The 13,461-nt window shown below is 34.3% G+C and overlaps 1 long non-coding RNA gene across 3 annotated transcripts; it reads right to left on the bottom strand.

Moving 5' to 3' along the window:
- Nucleotides 1-6,292: 6,292 nt before the first annotated feature.
- Nucleotides 6,293-8,690, bottom strand: LOC145610398 (uncharacterized). Of its 3 annotated transcripts, XR_014106280.1 has the most exons (3): nucleotides 8,636-8,690; nucleotides 8,016-8,081; nucleotides 6,293-7,538 (listed from the first exon to the last, which is right to left on the bottom strand). It is a non-coding gene; the product is annotated as an uncharacterized LOC145610398 (long non-coding RNA). The 3 variants fall into 3 exon arrangements; XR_014106279.1 differs by lacking the exon at nucleotides 8,636-8,690 and having other exon boundaries at nucleotides 8,016-8,544; XR_014106281.1 differs by lacking the exon at nucleotides 8,636-8,690 and having other exon boundaries at nucleotides 6,293-7,483; nucleotides 8,016-8,544.
- Nucleotides 8,691-13,461: the final 4,771 nt, after the last annotated feature.

The raw sequence follows: 13,461 nt of genomic DNA, 5'->3' as shown, positions 1-13,461 counted from the left end.
TCAAATTCCAAATATAAATGAACATATATCTCCATTCAACCAACCGTCGTATTGTCCTTTTTAATTTAATTATGCAACTTCACGTGACCTTCTACATCATACGAATATCATGGTCTGTGATCTTTGATTCTTTCTTTTTCTAATTAATCATACCCCATTTGATTTGGAGTTTATAGATTATAAATTATTTGAGCCAATCAAGCCAAGTATTGAGTCCTATTGTGTATCCAAACCTCTAATATATGGGCCTCCTATCTCATATAATTAACCGAATCCAAAGCTCTTAAATTGTTGGTATAGTAAATTTATTTTTCCATATGTCTAATACAACATTACCCTAAAAATTTGAAAATTGAAAACGGTTCCCATTCTCTATTATAATTTGTAAAATAGTGGTGTATGAGATGTCTTACTGACATGATGATCAATCATGCTTTAACCATAACTATGTGCATATCTGCATATTATACGCCGCGTCAGTTCTTTATTGAAATATGTTAATAATTTTAATGACTAGTCCAATATCGATCCACTATTATTCTTAACGTACTTTAGCCTAATTCGAGCCTGTTCTCATTGACTGAAATGAGCTGAGTTGAGCTGAACTGAACTGAACTGAACTGAATATTTTATAAGAGAAGAAAATTAGGACTGAACTAAACTTATTAGAGCTGAACTGAACTAAACTAAAAATAATCTTACGAGAACAGGCTCTTCATTTTGATTCTTATAAAACATTTATAACCCGTCATGATCCCTACAATAACACGATTTAACCCATATATAGCTCTTCTTCAATTAGTTTATAGCTAATATATTTCATTCCTTTTACACAACTTTTCTAAATTCTCCCCTTGCTTATTGTCATCAACCAAAACAACACACCATATAAACATACTATATATAGATTTATATATTATGGTCATATATAGTATGCTCCACAAGTCCACAAATTATAAAGTTATTGTCAAACACTATATGTAAGTGTAGCAATGGCCATGTGCTAACTTTCAAAAGAATCAACTATTAACACCAAAAGATTGTGAATTTATGATGCATGCGTCCAAATTTCATGCAAAAATTCAATCACAATCTTTACTTCTTTTTGACTTTAACCCAACATTAGTGATTTTAACGCGTTTCTTCTTCACTTTTTGGCAAACATTCTCATGAAAGTTCAGCTGTGAAACTATAATCGATTATTATATCAATTACCTTACCAAAATTTTAATTATAATGTTTCTTAATTATACTTAGGACTATAAAAAGGATGGGGGGCCATTGTTTGAATTGCTTTTTTACCCTTTTCTTAGCTACCAATAATTATTGATTTTTAACTGAAAAGCTGGTGAATTCTTTTAGCTTTTCATAGATTATCTTGATTATTATTGTTAGCCCGATCCTAGAAAATACTATGAGTAGAACTAATCATGAGTTGTTTTGTGTTGGAGTACGATTTTTCTTAACGTGTAAGTTTGTAGTTTTGTACGTACTCTTAAAGTGAATGAGAACTAACTTAGGGCCTGTTTTTTTCAGATTATTTTCAGTTCAGTTTAATTCAGTTTTTAATTTTCTTCTCTCATAAAATATTTAGTTCAGTTCAGTTGAGTTCAACTCTAATAAGTTCAGTTCAGTTCAGTCAATCAGAACATACCTTAGTTGGTTAAATAGTGAGGGGTAGTATTCAAGACATGCATGTCAAATTCCGTTTACATCATTTTCTGATGTAGTATATTTTGCATAATGGGAAGAAGGGTCCATGCTGCATCTACATTTAAGACTTTCATGCGAGGACTTGGTAGAATACAAAACCAATCACAGACTTAAACTATCATCTTAAACTTTTAGATAAGCTGGTTTTTTGACATGATATCAAATACACCAGTTAGCAGATTTGTATGTTCTATCCTAATCTATAATATTTTGGTTTGATCCAAATTGATATTGCATAGTTCATCAATTAAGGTAAAAAGAAAAAATTCGATCAATAATAACATTTTTGGTCTTCAATAAATCATTGCATAAAATTGATAAAAGGTACTTGTATAGTTTGTTTCTATATATGATTATGGTGATAGCTGTCAAAGCTGGAAAAATGGTCCAATTCCATCATTTTTTCTCCTCTCGCCCGATTTGCTCATATTATAGCTACATAATTTTCATACAACTAGTAATTTGATTGCCTAGATTATACCAACATTGTCCCACCACAACATTTACATGGTTTATTGTTAATGAGTGAGTTGGATTCATCATGTTTTATTTAATTTTGTTCTAATCCCTCTATTCCTCTAATTCAGATAAAAGTTAAAAATCACATCGTGTTGATATTGTTAAATTAAGGCACTTTTGAATTTGTTGATTTAAGATCAAAAGATATTAACTAAGGTGGCTTATATTTTGATGGATTGAATGAAGTAACAACATGATACAAATATTAAAGTATTAAACAACCAAGGATTCAAATTATAAGAACAATTCTTCTTCAACATGTATAACTATCCTCTTGAGACTTTTGGGACACACAAAGGATGATACATGCCAACATGGACGCCTGAACGGATGTGTGCACATCTTGTGCTAACGAGCAAGCACACATTCGCATATGGCCTTCACACGGAAGGGAGACATCATCCTTAACACTTTTTAAGACAATTAATAATTTGCTACAAAAACAATGGCTACATTATGATTTTAAACACAAGAACAAAAACCCTATCATACCTATTTACAAGATTTTTTTATTATATAGGCCTGTTCTGATTTACCGAATTGAGCTGAACTCAATTGAACTGAATATTTTGTGGGAGGAGGAAATTAGAAATTGAACTGAACTGAACTGAACTTAAGCTGAAGAGAACAGACCCTTAGTCATTAGTCAATTGATACATATAAATAAATCTATCTACAAGCGAAGTCCAATATACATACAAGAGTAAATCCAAGTATCGTTATTTGACTAATCATCAATTTCCATTCTACACTCGGGTATTATTATACGGAGTAGTCGCAAACAGTGACCGTAATAGTCGCAACAAAAAAAAAATAAACGCAAAAAGGAGACCCCTCCACGTTCGATTTTTCCTGTCTGGCGCGTTTTTTCAATTACTCCTATCTTTAAAGTCTAATTAAAAACCCTAACTACCATCTTTCTCTCTCTTTCTTACTTCACTCTCACTCACTCTTACTTCCACTCACCTCCACTGAATCATTCTGCCTTCTTTCAACCAATAGTATCACCAAATTTCTGGGTTTTTATCTACCAACATAAATAACTACTGGGTACATTCAGATTTTATCTAATTGTTCCATTTTTATTTTATTTTTTGCAATTTCTGGGTCTGATTCCTTTCTTTGGATTAATGTGAGTAAAAAGATCTTATCTTTTTTCTATTTCCTGTACTTTTATCTACATTTTTGTGGGGTTTGTTTGTGGTTTTAGTGGAGTACTGTTGAATGTGAATGTATAATCTTTCGAGAATTATAAAGGACAGTGATGTAGACGGGATTTAATCCTCAACCTGAATGTGGATGTGAAGTTGGGTGTTTTGGATTCCTTTCTTGAATGTGTGTGTTACATTGGACTGCATTTTATAAACTTACAAATAAAAGAAAGCAGGCAACTTTCCCTTTTTGTAATACCCACTTTTGCTTTAATTTTAATTTGTTTAATTCCTTGAGTGTAAATTTTGTAGACTTAATTATCTAGATCTTGTGAAAAATCTGATTGTCAGAATCTGTGTAAGTGTATGATTGATGTAATTATATTTTTATCAATTTTTTAGTTGATAAATGAATATTTTTATCCTGCCAATAGAATTAGTTTATGTTTATGTATGGTATAAGTTTCAAGTTGAGTGTTACTTTAACACCCTTTCAGTGTATTGTACTAAGATTTGAGTAATTTCTTGAATAGATAAAGGGGATGAGCTGCTGATCAACTTTGATGGCTACTGTAAAAATGAAGGGCATTTCAATTGGATTTTTAGTGGTAGTGTTGGTTGCCCACTTGGCTTTCCTAAATGCAGAGATTTACATAGTGACACTTGAGGAAGATCCAGTAGTGAGTTACCGAGGTGGCGTGAACGGATTCGAAGCCACTGCTTCTGAGACTGATGAGAAGATTGATGTTACTAGGTAAATTTGCTCATTTGATTCTGGTGAATTTGTCAATTTCAATGCCCTCATCATGGTATTCCAGAGTGGATGTTGATCCAAACAATCTATAATGGTTTGACCTATGAGTTTCGCATATACATTGATGCTACATTCGAAGGTTCTATCATGACTAAGAACCCAACTGATGTGAAGGATTTGATTATCATCTAAGAGGAAGAAATGCTACCAATAGAAGAGGTAAACATGATGTTGATGCTATAACTCTTTTGACAAATTCTGTGCAGGCATTAACTCATAAAATAGATCAACTCCAAGCCGGGTCTCCCCGACCCTCGATGAAAACTTTGTAAATGTGTGAAACGCAGGGTCATACTGCACGAGAGTGTCAACTTTATTATGATGGAATGATGATTGAGCAAGTGAATGATTTCTATAACACGACCTCCACAAGGCCATATGATCCTCATTCCAATACATATTATGGGGGTGGAGAAATTAACAAGGGTTCTCATACAAGAATACTCAAGCTCCAGTGAATCCTCCACCACCCGTTTTTTTAGCAAATGCACTTTTCAATCATCAATCCACGCACCAACCACTACCCCAATCTTTAACATATGATCTTGAAACCTTTATGGAGACTTTTACTACTTTTAGACGTCAACAACAAGAGCTTATATCAAAGCAGTTTGAGTTACAAGCAAAGCAAGATGAATATTTTGAAAACTCGATTCAACAACTCGTCACTCAAAATAAGAGGATAGAGGCTCATAATTCCCAACTATAACAACAAGTGATTCATTTATCTACTCTTCAAGATCCAGCAAATGTCCAAACAAAACAATGCAATGCAATTTTCGTGAGGAGAGATGAATTGAATACGAGAAGATTAGAAGAGAAAGTGTGCAATGTGGAGTCAAGAACAGAGAAACGTGATAATGAAGGTCCAAAATATGTTGCTCCACAGGCCAATGAGGAACCAATGCCTTTCCCGCAAAGATTATCAAAAGTTGTGCTCGATAAGCATTTTGGGAAATATTTTAAGACTCTTAAGAAGGTATATGCCACTATTCCTTTTTCTGATCTTGTAATTCAAATGCCTCTATTTGCAAAATTAGTGAAAGGAATTTTAGATCATAATCATAATGATGAGGAATTAGTAAGCTAGTGTAGTAGTAAGGGAAAAAAACTCTAATATTTTACATGAGAGCCTACCACCTAAATTGCATGACCCTGGTAGTTTTACTATTCCTTGCAGATAAATAAAACATCTTTTGATAGGGTCTTGTGTGATTTAGGTGCTAGTGTTAATTTAATGCCTTCTTCTTTATATGAAAAACTAGGTTTCAAAAAAACTTAAACCCTCTCCCATATTTCTTCAAATGGCTAATAGGAGTGTTAGACTCCCTAAGGGTTGAAGATGTATTAGTTGGGATTAGTAAACTTGTTTTCCTGTTGACTTTGTTGTAGTGGATATGAAAGAAGACCATAAGATCCCACCTATCTTTGGCTGCCCTTTTCTTGCTACAAGTCAAGATTTAATAGATGTTCCTAAATTAAAGGACAAGTGACCAATAGAGCTCAGGATAAACAAACACTACAAGAAAAAGGCGAATTAGCGACGGTCAAAGTAGTCGCAAATCCGTCGCAAAAATGGATTTGCGACAGATTTGCAACTACTTTGGTTAGTCTTTAAAGACCTCGTCGCAAATCCATTTTTGCGACTAATTTTTGGATAGTCGCAAATTTAGCGACGGATTTGCAACGACTTTGCAACTACCATTTAGCAACTACCTTTAGAATTTTAGCAACTAAACCTTTGTCCGTTGTAAAATATTTGCAACGGATTAGCGACTACGGAGACGAATGTTTTAAGACTATGGAGACCAATGTTTTGTGACGGATTAGCAACTACCATACGAAAATTTTGCAACTACCAGAACAAACTTTTGCGACTACGGAGGCTAATTTATTTTGTGACGGATTAGCGACTACGAGACTAATTTTTTTTGCGACGGATTAGCGACTACGAGACAATTTTTTTTGCGACGGATTAGAGAATACTGAGACTAATTATTTTGCAACTAACCATTCAATCTCTAAAACAAATCTGCAGTCACTAATTTTGCAACGACCAATATCAGTCACAGAAAAAAGGGTTATCAAGCATAAATTAAAATAACCAAAATGTCAATTTTATTCATATATCAAAAATATCATAAATTTTGTATCAATGTATAAAAAAAACAATATTCTAAACCATATGACTAATTGTTTCAAAATCATCTCCCATATAAAGGAAGCTACTTCCAATAAGAACTAATGACGATATACAAATACACCTCCAAATATTAAAGATCAACTATTCACAAAATTACCACCAAGAAAATAAAAATCACTTAGTTGCATCACGAGAGCGGGTGACAGTAAACGTAGGAGGCTTCGTAGGATAGTAATGTTGGACAAGTGTTGTCATATCCTTTAATGTTTTTTGCAAAGCTATTTTTTCCTTCTTTCATGTTGCTTTTTCTATCTCATGATTTTCAGCAATTTGCTTGGCATATTTTAAGCTTTCTGCCGCCATTTTTTGGCTTTCTTCTGCCTTGTCATGGTTTTGTTCCGCCATCTTCTTTAATTCTTCAACTTGAGAGCTTAGTTGAGAAATAACTGATAACAAGCCCAGATCATTTATTTGACAGATTCTCTTTCTTATGATAGAAAACCAGGCATACAATCAGCTACAAACACAGCATTGGAATGTTTCTCACTTTCTCAAGGGTATCTACATGGAGCATATACTGTCAATCTGATAACACGTATACCTGAGTTCTCTATACAAGTATACAGACCAAAAACCTAATGAAAATATAAATAAATATGTGAACAGCATCCTAATCATGATATATAATCACACAAGAAGACATAAATAAGATAGAGTCAATGATTATAACTGCAGCTATTCTCAAAATTTCAAGCATGGAGAGGGTGTTTCAATCAGACACTTGATTGGAAAGCAATTGACAAACCAATGTAATTAATTTTACAAGCATTGCCTGAACTAGCACAATCTATCATATACACAAGCTAGGAGGTACTTGAAGTAGCTCAAATTTCTTTTAGGTGCCTGAACTAGAACAAACCATCACATACACAAGATAGCAGGTGCCTGAAATAGCACAACCTGTCACATACACAAGCTAGCAGTTGCGTGAAATACAGGGTGACTACTCAGGTAACATCACATAACATCACATACACTTAGGAAAGTCATTCTTTATCTGCAAATTTAAATTATTACCTTAATAAATCTAAATGCCTAAACTAGCTCAAAACTCTGTTGACCTTTGCTTGAGTGAACTCCAACCTGAGATGTGACCACCACAAGCTAGATGCATTTTGATATCAGTTTTGATATGTGCCTGAACATTGTATGTAATAAAAAAAAATTACTCCTTAAAAAGATACAAGTGAATATGACAACATACACAATTAATCATTAACACATTTAAAATCACCAAATTAGTGAATTGCAGCACTGATAAATGTTGGTGTTCGATCAAAAGACCACGTAACCTAACAAAGTAATTTGAAACTACTGAGAAATCAAAATTAAACAATAATTAGATAATTGATTGAACAATATAACCACACTCTGAATTATGAGAGTGATGAGGCCTATTAAGAAACTCTGACGCATAATTGTAGAATTCAATTTAATTAACAAAAACAGCAAATAAAGAAATTATAATGTTGACATCAAACAGCTTGATAGAATGGAATTCATTCAAACAAAATAGATTGCAATCAAAAAAAAAGTGAAGCCAAAAATTCAAAAATTCTAGAAATTATAGATACAGCTCGAAAATTGAACGATTTAAGCAGAAAACAAACCAGACCTAGAAATCGTCTCGTCTTTTGCAGCTTTTTCTCCGATTAGCGTTGAGAAATTTCCATTGATCTAACTGAAAATCAAAGCCCAAATTTTACAAATTAGGAGAATTTTCAGAAATTAACCAAAAATTTTGTCAAGCCCTTGAATACCAAGCTAGAGGAAAGAGAAAGTGAGAAATGCAGAAGTAAAAGCTTTAAATTTTGTCAAGCCCTAGAGAAATGAAAGAAGGGATGCGAACATGCAATTGAGTATGCAAAGACTTTAAATTTAACGACATCATTCAAAATCCTTTATCTAATGTCAATCTGGATGAACAGCCAAATCACGAATCCAAAATCAAAACCCCATCCCAAAAGAGATTGAAAGAGGAAAACTGAGGAGGGGTGGCGGTTTCCGCTGCTTGGCAAAGATCCGACTCCGGTTAAGTTAATCACGGTGGTCACGAAAACCGTCACCATTGCCGCCACCATCACGACCACTAGTGAATAAGGCCAGATAGAAGAAACAGAGAGGTAGAATGGGTCAACGGCGGGTGAAGGGACGACGGTTGAGTGTAGAATGAGAGAGCAGGGGGGAAAGAGGCGGTAATGAGAGAGAGAGAAAAGAGAGGAAAGTATGGTTTACCGATTAGAGGAGAGAGATTGAGAGAATAAGAAAAGACTACCATGTTAGTGCTTTTTTTTTTTTTTTTTTTTTTTTTTTTTGCGGCAACAGCTTATTATACTAAGGGTTTTTTATTTCTTTTTAAATAAATTTTAAAAACAATGGTAGCGACTACCATATTAGTTGCATTAGTAGTTGCAAATTTATTTAAAAAAATGGTTTCAAAATTATTAACCCTAGCAACTACAATTTAGTCACAAAAAATTATAAGAGCGTCGCAAATTAGCAACCGCAAAGCAACTATTACAAGATCGGTTGCAAAATTTGCGACTTTTCGTCTTTTTCCGTCGCAAAAATTATTTTTGCAACTGATTATTATGGTAGTCGCAAAAATTAGTTGCAAATTAGCGACCGCATAGCAACTACTGCAAAATCGGTTGTAAAATTTGCGACTACTCGTCTTTTTCAGTCGCAAAAATAATTTTTGCGACTGATTATTATGGTAGTCGCAAAAATCAATTGCTAATTTCCCTTTTTCTTGTAGTGAAATTCTGTTTAAGCTTTTTACCGACCATAATTTTAGTTTTGATGGTGGTACTTGTTTGAGAATTGATGCTACTAACCCTTTGGTTAATAGGTGAGCAAAAAGGACAATATTCCACCACATGATGGGTTTAGTTATATGAAGGTAAATTCGGATGGACATATCAACTTTAATCTAAAGGAGTAGTTTGGAGGCGGATATATTAATGAGCAATACCACGGAGTATCTTCTTTGTTTACTGTGGTGATCCAGGTTGAGTTACTAAAGAGAGATCGAGCTAAAGACCTTAAACAAGCGCTAAATGGGAGGCAACTGATAACTTGTTATTCGATATGATTTTAGGATGATTTTGGACCTTGTTTACTTGGTAAATTGGCGTTTTCGTTCACTTTTACTCTATTTTTGTGCAATTTTTGTGTATTCCTTGTTTCACGGGTTGTTAGTGTTTTTGTTGTATTTTTAGGTCCAAAGACAGTCATTTGAAGCATATGGATGATAAACCGAGGTTAGAAGCCAAGACAAAGGAGAAAAACCGAAGAAAAGGTGACGAAGAAAAGGGCCTAGAAGACCCTGCACGGCCGTGCCATGTCTTGCATGTCCGTGCAGGAGGGTTCCAGCAGCTGAAGCTTTCTGCCAGTCCTTGCACGACCGTGCAGGACTTCAGCACATCCGTGCAATATCTCCAGCACGTCAGTGTAGAGGGCTGCACGTCCGTGCAGTCTGCCCAGCCCAAATCAGAACTGAAACTGATTTGTCTGTCTTGAGCTGCACGTTCATGCAGAGCAGGCTGCAAGTCCGTGCCAATCCTGGCACGTCCGTGCAGTCTTGCAGTCGAGCCCGACTCTTGTTTTCTCCGTCCTTTTTTATTTGGGGGGTCATATAAATACTCCCCTTTGCTCATTTGAACGAGCATCCAAGTTTTGAGAGCTTTTCTCTTAGTTTGTAATCTTGGAAACAAAAATACTCTTAAATCATTAGTTAGAATTTAATTATTAGCTTGGAAATTTCAATTTAATCATTGTAGAAGACAAAGTTCGTCCATTGTTGTTTAAAGTTTAAGCTTCTAGTAATTATTTCTCACTCTTCTCTTCTATTTTCTCTACTTCAATTGCTTATTGTCTTCTTAATTCTTACATACTTACGTTGTTAATTAGTTTAATTCTTAGTTTAAAACTTGTTCATGAGTTGCTTGAAATTCTTAATTGCTTTAATCTCCATAGATTGTGAGTAGTCTAATTTTCTAGGGTAGGGTAAAACCCTCAATATAGTCACTAATTACTTGTTGCGTGCATGTGTTAATTTGGTAATTATTGGGTGTTAATTAGTTGAGCTTAAGTGGTTTAATTGCTTAGTTCTTGTATATGGCCATTGCTAGAACTATTATCCAAGCTTTCTCAACGAAGGATCGAGAGATGAACTTGAGTTAGCTCCCTTATGCTTAATTGACTAGTAATGCCATGAGAATAGGAATTTCCGGTCAAGGGAATGTTTATGTCACCGTGATTATGCTTTAACACTTTCTTTATGCTTTGTAACCACGAGAGTAGGTTGTATTCATGATTCAAGTAATAATCCCTCTAGCTTGAGAGAGTAGTTGGGTGCTTTAGATGACTTCCCCTATTTTATCCCCTTATTTTACCTTGATTGTGCATGTTAATTGTGCTTTGTGATGAAGTTGAGTGGTGTAACAACCCGAGTCCTAGAATCCTCTAAATATTGTTAATCTCCCCCTAGCGTTAGTTGATTTGAACTAGTACATGTTACGTAAAACCAAACCAATTTCGACTTCATTTAGCATATTTAAACGGTAGTATCTCGGTGGTTGATTCAACGCCTCTCTTGGGTTCGACCCTTTCTTACCCTTGCTATTAGCTAGTGAGACCAAGATAGGACTTTATCTTTGGTAGGCTCGGCGACGGCCTATCAGCAACCCATTCTGTTTTTTTTTTCTTCTCCCTTTTCTTTTCTTTTTATTTTCCTTATTCTTATTTTTGTTAATTAATGTCTTAGGGGTATGATGCGACATTATTTTAAGGGCGGTCCTAGCTCCGCCCCTAAGTATGATCGATCCTTCTTCTGGCCAATAGGCCAGGCCTAGTTTTCTCTTTCCCTTGCTTGTTCTTATTTGATATATGTTCACATTGAGAACAATGTGAAGTTTAGCTTGGGGGAGGGATTACTTTTCGCTTTGTAGGTATATAGTAATTCTTTTGCTTTGGGTTGTTTTTTAGTGTCTTTATACAACCATGCCTCGATGGTAATATGTAATACATGTGTGGTTTTTGCAAAACTTGTTTTTGAAAACCCATTCACTAATTGGCTTGGAATCGAACTTGTTTGTGGCTAGAATGGTCTCCTCGCATGACCAATATTGATAGCTTGAGTACCTATGTGAGACTTTTGAGCCATTGTTGACTGATACATTTTATTTAGGTCATTCTCTTCATGTGTGTTAGATTTTCCTTCATGTAATTTTGATTCTTGGATTCGCTTTGTGATTATTTGAGACTTTATTATGCGATGTGCCTTTTATTTTAAGCCTTAGAGCCTTTTTGTAGGTTTATTTTATTGAGAATCAATGTATTGTTATTTATGCCCTATCGAGTTGTGTTTGAAAATAAAAAAGAAAGAAAAAAGAACTTAGAAAGAAAAGAGCAAAAATGGAAAGAAAAAAAATCAGAAAAATAAGCATGTTTATGCTCTAAGTTTCAAAGGAAAAAATATAAAAAAAAAAAGTTGGAAAAAGAAAAAAAAAAAAAAAAGAGAGAAAAATAGAAAAATGTTATAGCTTCATGAGAATTCGAGTTGGAAATCCATGAAGAAGAAATAAAGGTAATATTTGTCATGGAAATCTACGTTGTCCTGTGAAGAAAAGTGAGAATAAAGGCATGCTTGTATGTTGTGCGGAGGATATAAGGTTGGTTTGAACCCAACATTTGGCTATGTGGTGGGATTAGGATTTTTGTTTTTTTTAGCATCACATTCCCAAATGACATCGTCTAACCCCATATAACCAAGCCTACCCTTATTTAGGATCTCATGACTTTCGTATTTGCATCACCGCTTTACAAGTGGAGAAAATCTATTAGCAAATCTAAAGAGGACAATTGCATGAAGTCGACGTGCATAATTACAATTAGGATGAGTGATTTCTTATTCTAACCCTTGTAAACATATGAATGGCTTGTTTGTTTTATTTTGCACAACTAAATTGAGGTGTTATTTATATATGATTGAGTAATTGGTTAGGGGAGATGCGTGGGAAGATTGATTGTCAATTATGAGTGCATGACGATTATTGTGGTTTTTAATCAATGACTTGCATTTCTTGTTTTTCACTTGGTTTTAATTTATTGGCACATATATTATTCTTGGTTGAGAGCCTATCTTACCCTTATCTTAGCTTCTTGTGTTCCATGTTTCAATGATTGAGGACAAGCATTGGTCTAGCTTGGGGGAATTTGATAAGTCGATATTATACCATTATTTTTGGGTTATTTGGAATGTGTTTACCATAGAATTTCAACATATAGTTCCTGTTTCTGTACGTTTTATCCAAGTTGGACTCAATTTCTTCTATTCTTTTTATTTGGTTGTTATGTTGTGATTTCAGGATGAAATAGAGCATTTGGAGTGATGATGAATATGCTTTTGAGATGGATTAGTGAACTTCATAAGATGATTTGCAAGTCATAAGAAGCAAGTCGTATGTTAGAGTGAAGATGATGACATTACTACATGGACATGTACCTCTAACTACACGGTCATGTGATATTTTCCATGTACGACTGTTTGCTACATGGCCGTGTACCAAGAGCTACACGGTCGTGTGATGCCATCTCCTTATGAAGTCTGCCTACACGGGTCATTTATGTACCCCTTAGCTACACGACCGTGCATATACATGATGAAATCTGAGATCAAGTAGAGGCTAGCTACATGGTCGTGTACCCAGCAGCACATGGCTGTGTACGTGTGCGCAAAAGATAATTTTATTTTTATAATTTAATGTTTATTTTTAGGAAAGTATAAATAGTGGTTTTAACCCTATTTTGAAACATTTAATTTTCATAGCCTTTTCTATTCTACGTTGTTTTATTTGTGAGAGAACACATTGAACTCCATTGAAGCATTCATCTTTAATTCAATTTCAAGTATTTCTCTTTCATCTTTAATCTCTTTAATTTTCTATTGTTATTATGTTTTCTTTAATTATTTGTCTTGTTATTTATAACATCATGTGTGAGTATTCTCATAATCTAGGGGTAGGTTCGTTGAACCCTTATATGGATTGATGTATTAT

The sequence above is a fragment of the Chenopodium album genome, chromosome 3, assembly GCF_948465745.1.
Source record: "Chenopodium album chromosome 3, dcCheAlbu1.1, whole genome shotgun sequence".
NCBI classification, from domain to species: domain Eukaryota; kingdom Viridiplantae; phylum Streptophyta; class Magnoliopsida; order Caryophyllales; family Amaranthaceae; genus Chenopodium; species Chenopodium album.
This window is presented reverse-complemented; position numbering and strand designations above follow the sequence as displayed.